Genomic DNA, 9466 nt, shown 5'->3' on the forward strand with positions numbered 1-9466 from the left:
TCGACTATGCATCAATGCTTGATTTAGTGGCATGGAGACAATGTTGAGCTAGTTCATGGTGATGATTCTAGGAGTATAGCAATAGCTGATCCAATGTATTGGGAACTAGAAGATTTTGAGTGTTTTTCTAGCAAGCGATGGAAAGGAGGCTTCATTAGAATCAATGATGAAGGCCAACAACCGATCCAAAAAGTCAGCTCTGAAAGTTTGTTTTAATGGATAATCCAATAGATGGTAAACTAGGACATGGGAAGTTGAGAGTCTATATTGATTTTAGATATTGGAACAAGACTACACCGATGGATGGTTATCCGATGCCAATAGTTGATATGTTGGTAGATGCAGCGGCCGGGCACAAGGTAATTAGCTTTATGGATGGTAATGTAGGTTATAATCAAATTTTTGTGGCTGAAGAAGACATAGCAAAAATAGCATTTAGGTGACCTAGTGCAATTGGCTTATTTGAATGGGTTGTAATGACTTTTGGATTGAAGAATGCTGGTGCAACTTATCAGAGGGCAATGAATTATATTTTCCATAAGTTGATCGGCAAGACTGTTGAAATCTATATTGATGATGTGGTGGTGAAATCCAAAGGGTACACAGAACATCTGGTTGATCTGCGGGAGACTTTGGAGTACACAAGAAAATATGGTTTAAAGATGAATCCTAATAAGTGTGCCTTTGGAGTGTCAGCTTGATATTTTTTGGGTTTTATAGTCCACGAGAGAGGAATTGAGATTGGTCAGAAAAGTATGAAAGCAATTGATGAGGCAGTACCTCCAACTAATAAAACAGAATTACAATCTCTGCTTGGTAAGATTAATTTCATCAAAAGGTTTATTTCAAATATGTCAGAAAGGATTATACCATTTTCTCCTTTGTTGAAGTTGAAAAATGATCAAGAATTTAAATGGGGTAATGTACAACAAAAATCATTTAAGGAGATAAAAGAGTATATGAAATCTCCACCTGTGCTGGTTTCTCCTTAGCAAGGTAAGCCTTTTAAGTTGTACGTGTCGGCCGATAGTCAAACGATTGGATCGGCCTTGATGCAAGAGTTTGAAGGAAAGGAACGTGTTGTTTTCTATTTAAGTAGAAGACTTTTGGATCCAGAAATAAGATATTCTCCTATTGAAAAGTTATGTTTATGCTTGTATTTTTCCTACACTAAATTATGACATTATTTATTATCGGCTGAGTGTATAGTTGTGTCTAAAGTTGATGTGATCAAACACATGTTGTCAATGCCGATATTAAATGGGAGAATGGGAAGTGGATTCTTGTATTATCAGAATTTGATTTGAGGTATGAATCGGCTAAAGCAGTCAAAGGGCAAGTGATGGACAATTTTATTACTCAACATCATAAACCAAGTAATGGCTATGTGGAACCTATGCCTTGGACATTATTCTTTGATGGGTCAACGTGCAAGCAAGGGTGTGGCATTGGTATTGTTATTATTTCACCTTGGGGGCATGTTTTGAGTTTGCCTTTCAAACCAAACCAATGACCAACAATAATCAAGCAGAGTATGAAGCTATTCTTAAGGAACTTCAACTTTTTCAGGAAGTAAAGGTCGAGTCAATTGAAATATTTGGAGATTCATAGTTAGTTATTAATCAGTTGGTCGGCCTGTATGAATATAAAGATGATATTCTGAAGGGATACCATGGAGAATATCAAAAGTTACTTGAGGGGTTTCCTCTTACTTCTCTTCATCATATTCCGAGAGCATAGAATCATGAGGCCAATCAGTTAGCTCAGAATGCGTCAAGCTATCGAGTATTCCAAGAAATCTTAAGTAGTGAGACCTTGGCTAATGATTGGAGAGTTGAAATAGCCAATTATCTCAAGAATCCATCACAAAAGGTTACTAGAAAATTGGGATATAAATCAACAAAGTACATTTTGTTGGATAATCAGTTGTATTACAAAACAGTCGATGGGGTTTTGCTTAAATGTTTAAGTCAAGAGAAGCAAGAGTATTGATGGGAGAAGTGCATGAAGGAATATGCAGTGCTCATCAATCGGCTTATAAAATGAAATGGGTTATTCGCAGGTCTGGATATTTCTGGCCAACAATATTAGAAGATTGTTTTGAATATTATAAAGGGTGTCAGGATTATCAGTGTTTTGGTAATATTCAGAAATCGCCTGCATCAGCTATGAACCCAATAATTAATCCATGGCCATTCCGAGGATGGGGAATTGATTTGATTGACTAGATTTTTCCACCTTCAAGTAGAGGACACAAGTTTGTTTTGGTAGCAATAGATTATTTTACTAAATGGGTTGAGGCGATTCCTTTGAAAACAGTAACTTCAAAGAATATGGTTGATTTTATCAGGGAGCATATTGTTTATCGTTTTGGGATTCCTCAAACCATTACTACTGATCATGGGACAATATTCACATCAGAGGAATTCAGAGATTTTGCTGCCAGTATGAGAATTAAATTAATAAATTCTTCTCCTTATTATGCTCAAGCTAATAGCCAGGCAGAGACATCCAATCAAATTCTGATTAAGTTGATTAAGAAGAAAATTGAAGAGCAACCAAGAAAGTGGCACTTGACACTTAATGAAGCATTGTGGGCATATAGGATGGCTTGCCATGGATCAATTAAATCATCACCTTATGAGTTAGTATATGGGCATACTATAGTTCTTCCTTGGGAGATTCAGACTAGATCAAGACGTGTTGCATTACAAAATGATTTGATAGCTGAAGTCTATAAAAACCTTATGATGGATGATTTGGAGGACTTAAGTTGTCATCGGCTACGCGCTCTTAAAAATATTGAGGCCAATAAATTAAGGGTTGCAAGGCATTATAATAAAAAGGTCAAGAACAAATAGTTTTGTGAAGGAGAGTTAGTTTGGAAAGTAAGATTGCCGATTAGGTCCAAAGATAGTAGGTTTGGCAAATGGTCGCCTAATTGGGAAGGTCCTTATCAGATTAAATGATGTGCGCCTGGCAATGCTTATATTTTGGAAACACTAGAAGGGGAAGAGGAGTTTAATAGAGCAATCAATGGAAAATTCCTAAAGAAGTATTATCCTAGCATTTGGATTAATACTTGATAGTCGATTTGTTTAGTCATCGGCTCTAATAGCCGGTACCAAGAGGGTAAAGCCTTTTGTTTCAAAAAAAAGGAAAATTAAACTAAAGGGGTAAAAGATGATATGATATGTATCGCTTATAGAGCAAAAACACACACAAAGACAATCATGATTCATATTATGGCAGTTTCAGAGATGAATTCATGAGGAAAAGGCAAAAACTTTATTCATTCATCGTTTGCTCCTAATACAAACTAATCGAACACTTTGTTCATGACATCTTGGGCTGGTGTGACATCTACAATGGCTTCCACGTCATCGTCGAAGTCCTCAATCAGCTCCTCGTGCATGTCGGGATCATCGGCCATTGGGAAGCCTAGTTCCATGGCGAGGAGGTTGTGCCCGGTCTGGACTTGCACCGCGGCCAAAGCCAACGCTGTGACATGACGAATGCCATGGAGGGCAATCTCCTAGGCTCGCGTTCAGATGTCGTGCAGACGGTTGATGACTGAGAAGGAATTCAAAGGGTTTTGTGATAAAAGCCATTTTTAGATTCAGTTAAGTCAGTGTAAAGTCAGAAATTGGAAATCGGCTAATTCAAATCAGCTCTTCTAGCCGAACCAAAAAGTACAGTTATCATCAGGTATATGTGCTATAGATACTGGAATGTAAATTACAAGTTAAGACCATCATGAATTGCTCATAGTGCTTTCTGCCGAATAGCATCAACTTCTGCAATTTGTTGTTTATCTTCTTTGGCTGATCCAGGAATGCTCTCAAAACTGCTGCGAATAGCTTTGCCTTCTTTGACCATGGTCAACATTTCTTGCTTCTTCTGTTTGATAGCATTGGGGATCTAGGTCAAGTTGGACTCATGACGTTCGATGGTGGCTTTCACACTTTCTAGTTCTTTTTCAAGCTCAGCATGCCTAACTCTTAGTTAATTTAGTTCTGGTTTAATTTTGGAAGAAGAGTTCTTCAAATTGTCGGTCAGTTGTGCTAATTCTTTGACTTCCTGTTTGTTAGAATTCTTTTTGGCCATCAAAGCTTCATAGTCAATCAGATTTCTTTGAGCCTTTTTCACCTTCGGGGCCTAGTCTTCGATATTGGATATAGGTATCAAGGCCTCAGCACGATTTGGGGTCAAATTATCCTTGATGGCCAAGAAGATTATTCTCATTGGGTCTGCATCCTGGATCAAATCGGCTATATTCCTCTCGAGCATTGGTAGCGTGTCTTTTAGCTGATTTTTGGTCTCATCTGATAAGATTTCTTGAGAAGAAATGGCTGATGAGATTATCTTGCTTTCATCTATATATTCCTCAAAGTTGAAATAATAGCTCAAAGCTGGAGAGTTAAGTGCCTATATGTGAACAAAAGGAGTCTTATTAGAAATAGCAAATCAGTTGACAATGAGATGGATGGTGACAGGGAGATAGTACCTTTTCTAAAAGAGATCCTGGCTGAGGAGAAGGAACAGTCGATGATGTGTCAACATCCTTTTCAACATCTGGTTGAATCGGCTATGGGCTTTCGATGCTAGTGTCTGTAGGCATTAAGAAGCTTTTTGGTTTATATTTGTTATAGAAGGACAACAATAAGCATATGAATTTCTTACCATCAACTATTTGCTAAGTTGGAGAATCAAAGGTTTGGGTATCAGCATCAACAGGATCATTTTCAACTGTTGGATTGTTAGACCTTTGCTCTTGTGCAGATGTTTTCTCAGGTGGTGTCTGGTAAAGGAGAATGATCAAAGAAGAGTAAGGATTGCATAAGATTAAAAGGCTTGAGGACATACCTTGGTAACATCAAGAGGTGAAGTAGAGAGGTTCTCATCTTCTGCTATTTTGGGTCTATCAGAAGCATCGGTTGTTTCAATTGTAATTGGCTCCTTACGGGAATTAGCTGATGACAGGTTGGTAGAGCCGATTCAAATGCCTAGGACAACAATTCGGCACCCAAGGCAGATTGAGATGCAATAGTCGATGGCTGCAAGAAAGGTATTGAATTAGAAGTTGGATATCACCTTAAGAGGTAAGATAAGTTAAGTTACCTGAGCAATTGATGATTTTGTTATGTGAAGTCTCTTCCCAGTGATGGTTTTCTGAGTTACACCTTGGGTTGCCTTGCATTTTGAAGATAGATATGTGGGTATTGTTGGGGCAGCTAGGGTTTTCATCAACTTTTTTAGACTGGTGCAGTTGATCTCATTCTTGAGGCTAGACATGGTGGATAATATTCTATGGGATGCCCTTTCCTGTCCACGCTTGGTGGATCAAATTTGGTATTCTACAAAAGAATTTGTTAGATGAGTTGATAGGAGAACTTTTTAGATAATCCTTCTAAAAGAAAAGTAGTAAATTACCTCACTATCAGAAGCAAATTCTTCATCTAGGGCTAAACAGTTGGGATGAATTGGACTGTAGAAGAGGTGAGAGTGTCATTCTTGTCACCAGGAATCAAACAAATTTTAGGAGAAGGTAGCTCTTGTCCATTCATGCAGGCAAAGAGAAGGAAGGTCAGATCCTAGTTAAAAAACTCTAGAAGCTTCCATCATCTCACTGATACCTTCTCTTGGCTTTAGAGTGTTCCTAAAGAATAGCCGAGGAGGTAGTTGACCAAGGCCGAATTGACGGGCCACAAAAGAAGGATTATAGAATTCATAAGTTGGAAGGTTATCTGGGAGAAAAGAACCAGTAGCCATGTTGCCATGGCCATGGTGAAATTTGGTTGGCAGTACATAGGGTTTGATAATACAACTAAAAATTGCAGCAGCTGTGTCATCTGAGCAACCTATTTTAAACCAAAATTTGACTAGCAGAACTAGTTCAGTGTCTTCATCCTCATTATAAGGCAGCCAAGTCAACATGTTTGCTTCAAACCCTCTAAAAATTTTCTTAAAAAGGTGGCCTATATCAACAGTAATTGTTATGGCGGATGCAACTTCACCATAATTCATACACTGTCGAGTTCTTCCTTCTTTTCCATTATAATCTTTAGCAAAGTTAGAAGAATGGAAGCTCAGATTTATGAGACTGGGTCTTATAATTTTATGCATGTACAGATTCATCCATAATTGTATTAACCACCAAGGGCCACTGATGGTATGTACTGGTTCATTTTTCAGTAATTGAACAGATACTTGGTGCATCAGGTGATAAGCAAACCCCAATAGATATTTTCCGAGGGGGATTTCATTGCCGGCTGCTAGATGTTCTACCATGTATTTTATGATTATAAGTTAGTCCGCAAGATGACCCACAAAAGATGAATTTTTCCTGCCACATGTTCAGGAAAGCTACATGCTCTCTTTCATCAACAATCGATCCATCCCCAATATGGTTCAGAATATAGCTTGCCCATCCTGTGAAGTCTGATATTTGGGCAAATTTCTTAGACCTAGCACTTAAGAAATCATAGGGTTGCATTGATCCTATTATTCTAAGACCGATCAACATGTAAATATCGGCCAAAGTGATGGTCATTAGACTATGACAACAAACAAAAGCATTGAAAGTGTTGGACCAAAAGTAAGATGTATAAATTAGAAGTGAGTCATTCCTCTCCATTCTAGACAGTGAGTGTCAGGCATTGATTCAAGTCATAAATTTCCCAATCTCCAGCCTTTTTCTCTGATACCCTATGGAATTAATCCCTCCATCCCTTAGGCATTTTGGGCCAATTTCTAAAGGGAGTTTTGGTGTTCTAAGAAGACAAATCTACTATAGATTGTTTGAAGAGGATTCGATTGGTTTCTTGATTGATAAAATTGGATGGATTAGGGTCACCCATGGGTCCAGGTAATAGGCATTAGGAACAATAGCTGAAGGAATCATAGTTTCATTCCTCATTTCCTAGAAACTAGTTGGGATGAATTTAAGAAAATGGAAAATGCAGAGTAGCGGCTAACACTTGAAAGGAAGAAGTTTGAAGGCATACCTTAAGAACGTGGTCACTGGTTGCCATTGTAGCTAAAATGGATCTGAATCTGAGGAAGGTTACTTGAATAGCAGTTTGCTAGAACAGAGGATTTGCTAGGGTTAACGCTTTGGCGGTGGCGGCTTTGACTGTTGAAGTTTGCTCGAGAAAGAAGGGGAAAGTAAGTAGGTCGAGTGAGCTGGACATGATACTGTTGGGGTATTATATAGAATTTGGCCCGATAGATCAAGAGCCATGTGTTTATTTTGGGATGAACGGTTGCAACACGGTGAACAGATGAATAGGAATTTTGGAATAAAATTATTTTTATCCCAAAATTTAGGGCCATGTGTTTACACCAAAATTTGGGAAGAAGAATGTAGGAACTTAAAGCTTCTAAGATTGTGTCATCAAGGAATTGATTAGATGTGAATCGGTCTCAACTGATTTAGATGTGATGTCAGAATCGGCTATTTTATGGATGATGTCAGCAACGACGTTAATGCGCTATACTTGAGTGGCGCCAGGAAGATGTGTTGGACTCTACAAATAAAGAAAATTGGGGTGCAAGTTATTATTAAGTTATGAAGTTTTCTTTTATTCCAAGAATTGTAATAAGTCATATTTGAGTAGGATTCATGTTTAGGTTCTGGGTATAAATATTAGACCCTAGTTATTGTAAAAAGAGGAGACAAACACTCAATCAATACAATCTTTCTAGCTTTCGCCATCGCATTAGGAGTAGGAGTACTGTAGATCTCGATGAGTTCTTCAGCAAATAGGGCTGCATCGATTGATCGACCTCCAGCTTACTTGTGAGTACCATCACGACTTGTATTATGCTTGTACAACTGCATCAGCTGATTGATCTTTTATGAGCCATAATATAAGTTAGTTATCGATCTGTATCATAGTTTGTAAGGCTGCATTAGCTGATTAATCTATTACAAATCTTAATATAGATCAAAGTTATCGATCTTGTGTTAAATAACTTGTTGTTTAATACAATATCACTAGTTATTGAATCTGCTGAGATTAGTAAGATTTTCCTTATTGTTTTTGATTTATTCACCAGTTATTGATTTTGATATAATTAATGTTTTATTCATCATAATAAAATCACTCGATTGAGATAGAGATAGATCGGTATCATATCATCTCAATTGGTCGTCCTTTGAACTGGTCACCCTTCAAATCTTATAATTGATGGCTTAATTCTGCTATATCGGCTATTTTATTTCTATTCCAATCAAACATAGTATGCATCCAAAGACATGTTTCAATCTTAAATAAACTCACTAGTTAGTGAAATCTAATCTAATGACACTATCATAGCTGTATCAATTCGGTCGAACCTCACTGGTAAGACTTTAGATTAGAAATTATCGATTAGTGGTTTTGTTCATGATCAAGATATATACTCTATTTGTTTGCTATGACTACATCGGCTATTTTAGTCGATTTGCCTATACTCTCACGCATATAGCATGTTTTTATGAATCTATCAACATATAGATGGTTTTAAAGATTCTTCGTCTTTAGTTTATTATCATTATCATAGCTGCATCGATCCGATCGAACCTCACTGTTGATGATAATGGGTTAGACTCAAAATTGTTTGTAGATTCATTAATATTAGATAGTCGATTTGTTCGCATGTTATACTCTTTTCATCAAACTTATCGGCTCAACGCTTTTATATCGATCATGTTCCATTTAGCCGATGATGCTTTCTGATGTTCCATGAGCATCAGTTATTTTGATTTGTATCATTATCATTTAATATTAGCCGATAATCCTTGATTTAAAGATCTTCATTTCATCGATACGCTGGATATCGACTATTTAGTCGATAGCCTCATTGAATCGGCTATCGAGCCATACATTTGGAACTATTTGGTGCAACACCAACATGTTCCACCTTAAATTACTGATAAGATTTTCTCTCCTTGTCAATTGCAGGTCAAATTGACTGGCACGTCGTTAGGTTCTCAGAATTGGCTGGTTCTGTGTTGAAGCCAAGCAGATCTCTGGTTTTGTTCCACCCAGATCTTCTGACTTGTTGTGTGTTGATCACATCACCACATTTTTCTATCAACAGTAGCACTATGAATGCGTGGACAACAACTTCATGGGCTACGCTGCGCGTAAACTCCTTGAAGTCCAACCATGCCATCTGGCACCGATTCATGATCGTCCAGGGCATCGGATCGCCGGGTAGCCATGATGTCCCCTCGGATGGCTCAAACCCAATGTAGTCAAGTACGGGCTTGATCCCCGCTGTCATCACCTCCAACTTCTCGTCATGGGCCTTGACCTGGTCTCCGAAGACCTTGAATTGTGCATCTGCCTAATACTGATATTCTACAAACATACCAGTAGCATGTGTGCTAAGCACGCTCCTAACACCAGCAAGAGCGTAGATAAAAGAAGACGCACTTACGTTCAAGGTTCGTGATGGCCTTCGCTTTTTCTTCTGC

Source organism: Miscanthus floridulus, chromosome 9 (assembly GCF_019320115.1).
Source record: "Miscanthus floridulus cultivar M001 chromosome 9, ASM1932011v1, whole genome shotgun sequence".
In the NCBI taxonomy this organism is placed as follows: Eukaryota; Viridiplantae; Streptophyta; class Magnoliopsida; order Poales; family Poaceae; genus Miscanthus; species Miscanthus floridulus.